Below are 6,259 nucleotides of genomic sequence, written 5' to 3'. Positions count from 1 at the left end.
GGCTGACCGCCGCCGGGAAGGTCCTCAGAGGGCAGTTTGGGGCAGCTCTTTGGCTTCTGTTCTGAGTCGTTCCCTGGAGGAGGCTCATTCTCCATGGGGGAAGGGGGTCAAAGTCTGAATAATTGCAGTAGCACTGTAAATTGGAAAAAAAACTAGTGAAATTTGTAAAAATAAAAGATTGCTGCTTTTTTGGAAATAATAATTTGAAGTCAATGAGAGTTTTTATATGTACATGAGAGGTCAGGCTGGTACTACGTGTGTTTGGTTTGAATTCTCTCCGAAAAGGTTGATCCTTTGTTTTATTTAAATGGTTGTGTTCCACTATATTACGTTCAAGCAGTTTGATTCAGAAAGAACAGAACACAGTGGTTCAGATACTGTCAAGTTACTGGGGTTCAATAGGATGGGATTTTTTTTATTTTAATTACTTTTTTTTTTTTTTTTTTAGAAAAGTAAATGTCTGTACTTTAATGGCATAGAAAAATGCTTTGATTTCACTGTTGTAGAAAAAAACTAGGGAGAACTTTATTTTTCAATAAACCTTTTTCTTGTGTGATTTGGATTATTAATTGCTTTGTGCTTAAATGGGAAGTGTGTGAGCTGCCATTTATCCAAAATTGCGTTTCTGTGGTGGCTTTCCCCGGCAGTTGTGCAGCGGGGCCTTTCTGCTGCCGGCCCACCTCTTCAGAGGTGAGCATGAACAGTCCCACCCACCCACATCTTGGCCAGAAGAACAACAGGCAAGTACTTCTCTTCTTCCTTTGTTTTGTTTTAAATCCAAGCTGGATAATGGATGAAATCGAGGCTTAGATTAGGAGGGCAGTTTTGCCACAGCTGTAGTTAGGAATTCTTGGTTTCCTAGAAATTTCCGGCACACAAGGAAGACTGTGGAATTGCGCAGTGGGACACGGATACACAAGACGTACTGGCACAATACACCGTGGAGTTCAAACCCCAAAGCTACGCTTGTGGTACGGTAACAGCTTTGGGGTGTTGTCTTTTAAGATCCAGGTTTAAATGCAGAGAGCTTGGGTGGCTTCTGACATACTCGCATCTGGAACAAGAGCTCAAGTGGGAAACTTTGGATGATGCGCCTGCATTGCTTCAGTCGGCATCGCTTCCACGCTGGGCTGAGGTCCCGGCAGCTGGAGCTTCCACCTGAGTCTCTGCCAAAACCGTCTGGGGGATGGGAACTCGGGTCTTTGGGGGGGGTGGCGGTGTGTGCACTCAGTGCGCTCTATCTATGGGTGCCCACATGAAATCACCGTGGAGCTCATGAACACATACATCCAAAAAGATGTACAATATAAATGTCCACAGAGTGAAACTTGTTTGGCGGAACTGTCGGTTTGTCTGGGTTGCCTCCCTTCTGCCGAAAGGCTCTGTCTGCCCATCTCAGTTCTTGCCAGCCCGGCCCAGCCTGAGGGAGGGGGCCTCTGGTGTCAGCTTCTGCTGGGAACGTTGAGAGGTTTCGGTGGAGGTGTCCAAGAGTAATGGAACAACCCATGCGGGAGCAGTATGCAGTGGTAAAATGAGTAGTAAAAAAAATCCCAACCGACCAACCAAAAAAACCCCAAGGCCAGCTCTTTTTTATCTGTTCTAAAAATGTAAAAATGTCCATCTGTAATGTAGCTGCTATCTACTTTTTAAAACTACACTGGAGAGAAGCAACTGCTCACTTCCTTACAACAATACCTTTTCCAAGTTTTTTGTGTGCTTTTTTTTAATTCACATGTGGCCACACAGAACTGAGTAATATAAAATCAGAATAGTAAAGAAGTCGGGAACTATCAACTTGGGATCCTTTTTGTTTTCCCTCTCCCAATTAATGATGCACAACACTGGTAAGCAATAGCTTAAAGAAAAATGTCGAACTGAAGGGGGACGGTGAAATGCCTGCAGGGTGGGAGAGGGCTTGTGCCTCGGGTTTGGCTCTCCAGCTGCACAGTCTATTCTCGAGCCAGAATGAGGGAGTTTACTGCATTGTGGCTACAGGATGGGTTTCTGCTGCCCGTTGCTGGTGGTGCTTCTGCAAGAGACTTTTATTACTGTTCCAGTGAGGTGAAGTATGTCTTGAACACCTCCAGGGATAGGACAGCCACAGCTTCCCTGGGCAACCTAAGCCAGAGTCTCACCACTATCAAAGTGAAAAATTTCTTCCTAGTATCTAGTCTAAATCTACCTTCTTCCAGTTTGAAGCCATTCCCCCTCATCCTATTGCTACGTGTCCTTGTAAAAAGTCCATCCCCAACTCTCCTGTAGGTCCCCTTTAGGTACTGGAAGGCTGCAATAAGGTCTCCCCAGAGCCTTCTCTTCTCCAACTTGAAGAGCCCCAACTCTCTCAGCCTGTCCTCATAGAAGAGGTGCTCCAGCCCTCAGAGCATCTTTGTGGCCTTCCTCTGGACGCAATCCAGCAGGTCTATGTCTTTCCTGTGTTGGGGGCTCCAGAGCTGGATGCAGTACTCCAGGTGGGGTCTCTGTTTCCTTGGTGTACTTCACCTTGGGTTAAAATGGGTGAAAATTTTGTTGGTTCTGTGTTGCTATTGAACGTACCATAATTCCCAAATGTTTCCTAACATCAATATGAATTGGTAGAGGACACTGCTCATTCAAGTCCCTTGTTCTGGTTATTTCTGGGAAATTTTCCTTCCTGTTTCTTTCCCCTAATTGTTGTTCAGCTTCAACATTATAAGGAGACATCTGTGAAACGGTGAGCAGCTAGAGTCAGATGCGGGCTGTGCTGCAGTCACATAATGGAAAAAAAATGTATGAAAATTGGAACTTGGAATAAAAAATACACACGCTGTGCAGCTGTATTGGAAAGATCATTGGGGGAGCTTAAATACTAAATACTTCAGCTCTCACACACTTCGACTGGGTTCAGGCAAACTCCAGCTGGTAGAGAGACCACAGATGGAAACGTTTTGCAGGGACTTTGTGTGGCTCTCAAAAGCCTCACCTCACACTGACGTGTCCTCTTCAGTGTGCGAGAGGCAAAGCAGCCCGGTTTATGGCCTTGCAAGGCTCTAGTTCTGTCTGTGCCGGTCGGGTCTTGCACATTTTATTGTCTTCCTGATTACGGACAATGCATTTAACTAAAATCCTGGTAGTAAATCTTTGTTGCCAAAAAAATCGAATCTTGTTTGCAGCAAAAAGGCTGCAGCCGGTAAGTCTCACTGTAGGGCCCGCTTTGTCTTGTGCCCCCTTGGCTTGGCGGTCCTCCCTCGCTGGGGCTGTGCTGAGGCCCCCGAGGAGCGCCGGCTGACAGCATATGCCTCAGGCACATCTGAGAGCAGGTTTGCAGGGACGGAAACTTCAAAGCAAAAAGAATGCTGGACAAAAATCCTAGAAGAGTAACACCACCCCTAAAGAAAACGTACCGAGGTGTGAGCGTTGAAGTCACAGCAAATAACAACTGCGTAGTACCGGCTCTTTGGAGCGAAAGGTGCTAAATCACTACAGACTCCTCTTAGCTGTAATTTCCTCCCCACTGCCATAGGAGGGAGGAATCGATGAGATTTGGCCAAGGCCACGCTGCAGCCTTGGATTCTGCCTGATTTGTGCCTTGGCCATTTTGAATAGGTGTCACTTTGCCTCCGCTCCTGGCTCGGTGGTGAGGTGACGGGTGACCGTCCTGTAAGGTCCGTGCTGTTAAGGGCTGAGTTCAGAAGAAGAGCAGGGTTGGTGGCAACAGTGTTAGCTGGCAGAATGGGATGTTTCCTAGTTACTTGCCCAAGTCAGAAGAGCCGCCCTTCTGTGCAGGCTTTGGGTAAACGTCCTGTCAGCCTCCCTGCACTCGAGCGTTTTTGCTGGTGCCCATGCCAGTCCCTGCACGCCGGGTTCTCCTCATCTCCTCTTGCATCCTGCCAGAGCAACAGCCGTGCTGACCGCAGTGGGTAACGGAGTGCACTAAACGGGTAAACACTGTAGAACCGTTCAGTGCTGCCTCAAATACCGATCTCGTGGCTGAAAGGAAAACATCAGCTCCCAAACGTGGGAGGAACGGGAGAGGGAAATATCCCTGGGTTGTCTGCTATTTGATTTAATTTTGATCTCCGGTTGCGTAACCTGGACCCACGTGCCAGGCCACAGGAATGTGTTTTTGTGTGTTACTCCTGCGTAGTTACTGGTCCTCCATCAACACAGGCTGGGTGATGTGCTTTGTCACAGCACCACTTGGTGGCAGCGCACCTACCGCAGAGTAGCAGCACACTCCCAGGAGCAGTGGTGAGAAAGGACACCACTTCCCTCCCTGCAGGCTCTGGAGGGGCCATCCGCACAAGTCCACGTACCCCAGGGATAATCGCTGGGCAAGTAGCTTCAGCGGGTCCTTCTCTCTGGCGCTGCAGAGGCACTTTGCTGCTGTTGCGGCCCGTTTAATACTCCAGCCTCAGCGACTTCAAAAGAAAAGGGGTAGTAAAGATATTTCTGGTGTTTAAATTTGACTATCTAGGAAAAATGCATTGCCAGGTTGGGAACAAACATTCCTGCTTTGTGTATCATTGAGGCTTAATACCTGTCTAGTGACCGAGCAGCTCCATGAGTTGGCCCACAAAACAAAAAATGCCAGAAATATCTACTTTTTCCCAGGCAGCTGGGACTGTGGCAATGCAAACGGCATTATGAATGGTGAGTAGTGCTGTGGTTCCCACGGGCAGGTACGCCTAGAGCTGAATTTGCCCCCATCTGAGAAGCTTTTTGTCTGGGATCTTTGCTTAAAGTCCATTTCTGGAGCACCGTTTTCAGCAAGGAGCTTCTTTTGAGGCTCCATTTTTCATTTTTCCACCATGGTTGGATGAAGCTTATTTATGGCTTACCTAATATTGCTAGAAGTGAAATGGGACTAAATCAGCAGAAGTTAGTCTGGTGATTTCTTGATGACAATCTGGGTGCAAAGAAGCTGGCTTTTAGCTATAAGTGGACCGTTATCACTTGCCATCTTTAACCTACACCTCATGCCCACCTGGTGCATGTGGGGGCATGGCTTGGGAATCAAGACTGCAGCTGGCGTAACCCTCACTGTGAGAGTTTTTCACCACTTCCTTCTCTGCTGAACGGTATGGCCAAATTCAAAGCAGCTGCTCAGATGCATAGTCACTTTCCGGGATTAGTTTGCAATTCTGAGCTTGGCCAGACTTTAATAAGTGTCATTTTGTGGTCTCTGCACGGGCCAGTGCTGGTCCTTGTTTGAACACTGAAGTTCCTTCCTTGTGTCCTGGGCACAACAGCAAGGATTTGGCAGGGCTGACGAGCTGCTGTGGCCCATGATCACCAAGCAAAGGATTATGTCGGCCAGTGCCAAGTTTCAGGTGAGTAGTCCAAGTGCTTTTGAGCTATTACAGCTTTTGAAAAGTCCACCTTCACTTAGCTTAGCTGGAAGCACTCTTGTTATCTCATAGTTAGAAAAATCAACTGGCACAGCTATTTAATAAAGAAAACTAATATAGAAAGCGTTCCCTTTGAGGGTGGCTGGCTAGAGCAGAGCGGCTCAGTAAATTGGATGAGCAGTTATTTTCTCTTCTATTGTCATATACCATACAAAGTCTCCCTGATGCTAGCTGCCTTTATCAGCAGGTATCTGCTTTCATTTCTGAGTATCGTTATTTCCTGGTCTTTTTCCTTTTAAGAATAACAAGTATTTCAGTTATTTTCTTGTATTTACCTGCTAATACCAGGAACGCTTTGAAGGACCTGTGGTAACTGAAAAGTTTCTGCAATAGGTTTAAATTATTCTGATAAGAAAAAGTATGATTAACTTGTTTAACCACATCTCCTTTTCAGAGGCTACGCAGCTGGAGTCTGTACTTACAAACATCCTCTAAGAGCATTCCGGCGTTCCAGAAAGAAGTGTGAAACTTCATTTACTCCGTGTTTAGCTTTGCTTTGTGCATGAACACATCTGTGTAGTCCTCCGCTCCTATTTACACTCAGCATTTTAACAGAATTACTTAATGTTTGAGCTGGGCGTTGGTTTGAATGTCCTACATCCTTTCAATGGCCTAGGACATCTGTGCTGCACAGGTTCCATCAGGAGATAAGTATCCTGGCAGGGCCGGGCGGCACACCTTCTCGCTTCCCTTCAGAAGCAGTTGGCGCTGGCCTCCTCTCCTACAAACAGGAGAAGCAGTTGGCGCTGGCCCCTCCTACAAACAGGCTGCTAGAGCGCATGGCCCTGCGCAGCAGCACTTTTAATAGTTCCCAAGTGTCGTTCTCACTACCAGCAATGGGACCGGAGAAGTAATAAAGTCCCTGGAGAGGC

The sequence above is a fragment of the Vanellus vanellus genome, assembly GCF_965231255.1.
Source record: "Vanellus vanellus genome assembly, chromosome: 5".
Lineage (NCBI taxonomy): Eukaryota > Metazoa > Chordata > Aves > Charadriiformes > Charadriidae > Vanellus > Vanellus vanellus.
This window is presented reverse-complemented; position numbering follows the sequence as displayed.